Source organism: Rhamphochromis longiceps, linkage group LG7 (assembly GCF_057381845.1).
Source record: "Rhamphochromis longiceps isolate RC_006_pf linkage group LG7, R_longiceps_female_GT1.1, whole genome shotgun sequence".
NCBI classification, from domain to species: Eukaryota; Metazoa; Chordata; class Actinopteri; order Cichliformes; family Cichlidae; genus Rhamphochromis; species Rhamphochromis longiceps.
The window spans coordinates 65,300,318-65,303,531 of record NC_140563.1 but is presented as its reverse complement, the minus strand read 5'-3'; the positions used below and the strand labels follow the sequence as shown (position 1 = coordinate 65,303,531).

The 3,214-nt window shown below is 37.3% G+C and overlaps 1 long non-coding RNA gene across 1 annotated transcript; it reads left to right on the top strand.

Moving 5' to 3' along the window:
* The first annotated feature begins 584 nt into the window (after positions 1 to 584).
* LOC146666700 (uncharacterized) lies at positions 585 to 1,609 on the top strand. The gene is made up of 3 exons (XR_014912455.1): positions 585 to 652; positions 821 to 884; positions 1,280 to 1,609. It is a non-coding gene; the product is annotated as an uncharacterized LOC146666700 (long non-coding RNA).
* The last annotated feature ends 1,605 nt before the right edge of the window (positions 1,610 to 3,214 follow it).

Sequence of the window (3,214 nt, the reverse complement as noted above, 5' to 3'; positions counted from 1 at the left end):
CTGCTGCGGCTGGGCTCATGTTACTTAGAAATGAACACCACAGCCTTAAAAACCTTATATAAAAATGTGTCTGTGAAATTTTCTGTTGATTGTTTGAAATAAAAAAGTGAGATAAGAGCCCAGACAAAATTCTTCGGGGGGGTGAAAACAATAAGCCAGGAGTTAGCTGTGCTCGCGGACTCTTACCAAGCCTTGACCTCCCGGTCAGCTATAACAGAGCTCTCGTCGGAGCCTGTGCGTACTTGTAAGCGCAGCAATGGTGGAGGAGCGCGGCTAAAAAACCTATTACTTTTTCTGGGTCACAAAATCAACTTTTAAGATATTTTCAGGCGAGAATGTAGCTGTCGAAAGTTCAAATATCTGCTCGATTTATCAAGACGTCACATATTTGCAAAAATGCCCAGACGTTTTCCAAGACGTCCATTTTTTCATGCTTTGTGGCACCTTGAACATCTGTGGCATCTATTAATGTCAAATCCAGCCTTTATTTAACAACATAAGCAAACTCTATGTTACAATGATTGCACAGCCATTAAGGATCAAATCGGTTTCTGAAAAATGTTCTGTTTTTTCTCCCTCTGCTTGCTTCATACTGTCTTTGAGGCTCGGGACCAGCACTCCTGCTGTTGGACAGAAAGACATCAACTCAGTGGTAAGTATTTTGGTTTTCCAATATATTAGCAACTGTCAGTGACATTTATATTAATCAGGCTGAACTTTAATCATACTTTAGATCAGCCTGTTTTACTTATTGTTTTACTTCTTTTTTGGTTTGGGGAAGTTGTTTCTTTACTGATCTTTTCCTGTCTTCTGTTATTAGACTTGAGATATGACTGCACTAGGCTGTTGCTGGTGACTCCAGTTAATTCTACAAGACATGCTGTGTAAGTAAACAAACAACAACAGTTTGGTCTGCATTTCTTGAAAGATCACATCCCCCAAACTTAGTTTAGAAGGTCTACACTGAATATAGTGAAGTCTGCAAGTTTAACAGCAAAATTTGTTTTGTGCCCAAATCATTTTGCACATCATTAGAATGAAAGTTATTGGCCATCTTTGCATAGCCCTTTTTAAAATGATGCTTTCATGACATTATTGTGTGTCGGGTGGGGGTCACGGCTATCCAGACTGACAATTTGGACATTGAATGTCACCTCTCCAGTGGGGAGGGAGCCTGAGATTGTCTAAATTGGAGTCTGTTTCATACCAAATGCAGAAAAAAATGTTTTAAGAAAGCAATTAAGTTCATGTTCCAAAAAATATGATTGTTTGCTTGCAGGACAACAGGAGAGATGAGTCCTCCGTCACAGATGGTGTGGTCAGTGAAGATGGTCGCCTGCAGGTTCAAGCTCATTGCATCTCCAACCCACATCCACTGCCACTGTACTTAAGGGAAGTTAAAGACTTTCTTCTGCACCTATATTTGGATCACCTCGATCCGTGATAGTCATTCAGGCAGTAATGCCTGGACTGGAAACAAGCCATCCTTAAAATATTACAACATTCCAGCTCATGTGTTGGAATGAAAAACAAATGTGTTGTTTAAATTAGAGACTACACTTGTGACAGAACAACAAATATTTTATTTTGATTATATAAGTAATTTAAGTACAAAACAAACTTGTGGTAGGCCTAAACTTATTTTTAGAATAACTAAATCTGAGACTTTGTTTCATTGTAAGATTGTTTGTTGTTCAGCAGAACAGTGTCCAGTATGTTGGCTGTTATACTTTGTTGTGTTTGAAAATAAAAGTTGGTCTGATTTTAACATCATTACAAAAAGTGTTGTTAATTATTTTTAATCATATTCAGGTTACCACAAATTGTTTTTCATTTAGTTGAACTTGAAATGTTTGTCAGTAAGTAAACAATTAGTACTGTACAGTCAGAAATATCAAGTTATTCTTAATACTGCAGACTTGCAATATTAGTCATCTTAAGTAAGCTTTACTTAGTTTTTTTGAGGCAACGAGTTCTGGGAACTAACAAGGCTGTACAGTGTACTCAAAATGAGTAAGTTGCCCTAACTTGGTCATCTCACTTGATCCAATTTTTTTGAGTTCTGGGAACAAATGAGCTTGTACAGAGTACTCAAAATAAACAAGTTGTCCTAATTTAGTCATTTTAAGTTAAGCTTTACTCAATTCTTTTGAGGCAATGAGTCTCCTCAATTTTTTTGAGTTCTGGGAACTAATTAAATTTTACAGTGTATGTTAATAATCTTTAAACAGACACTCCCTGATCCTGTAAGAGCAGGAATTTAACTACAAACCCTCATAGTTCCCATCAGTATCATTCATTCTGCTCTGCCTCAATGGTCACAGTGGCTTGTTTAAGTACGTTTGCCCCATAGAAATCCACTGATGTTCAGTGAGTCCCTTTGATACATGTTTAGACCTTCATAATTTTCACGGTGCATGAGTGTTATATCTCCATCTCATCCTAAACATTTTACCAACATGTAAAAGGCACACGTCCACAAGATTTTGATTTGTTTAATTTTAATTGAAACTTGTTTTTTTTTTCTGAATAAATGTGTGAGATGGCCCTCAGGCCTCTAAATCCACGTCCAGGTTTGGGTGACTACTTGGATTAGGGGAGAATTATTTAGAGCAATGTTTGTCACTTTGGTTAATTGCTAAACTCAGGCCGTTTTTGTTCAGTCTTTTTCTAACTGAACTTTCACATTTAACATGCTAACTGAAGCCTGTAGAGTCTGAGATGTAGCTCTTTTATTTTCTGTATTGTACAGTCTGACTTAGGGGTGGATTTGCTGGGATTGGTGACTGTGTTGCATGTTTTGAATAATCTTCTTCAGCGTAGACTTTTGGTGTAAGATGATAGTGAATGAAGAAAACTATAAAAAGCTGCTGTGGTTTTAATTTTCCAAGAGAGGTAATGCACATAATACAGAGACGAGCGCACGGGGGATATCCAAATTCTAGGAAGGCAGCCTGCTGCTGTACACAGGCGGATTCTTCTCAGTCATAGTTCTTAACAACTTGACTGTTTTCTCCAACCACACAAAGAGTGCTGTTTCCATTCTGGGAAGTCTACTCATTGGTGTAGGTAGTTCTTCAAATTACCTATATATGAGCAGCTGTATTAGCTTTAACTTATCATATGTTAAATATTATACTTTCCTGGTTTAAAATTTATGATGGCTCAAAATTCAAACCTTACAAATTAAAACCCTGAATCATCACCACCTGTG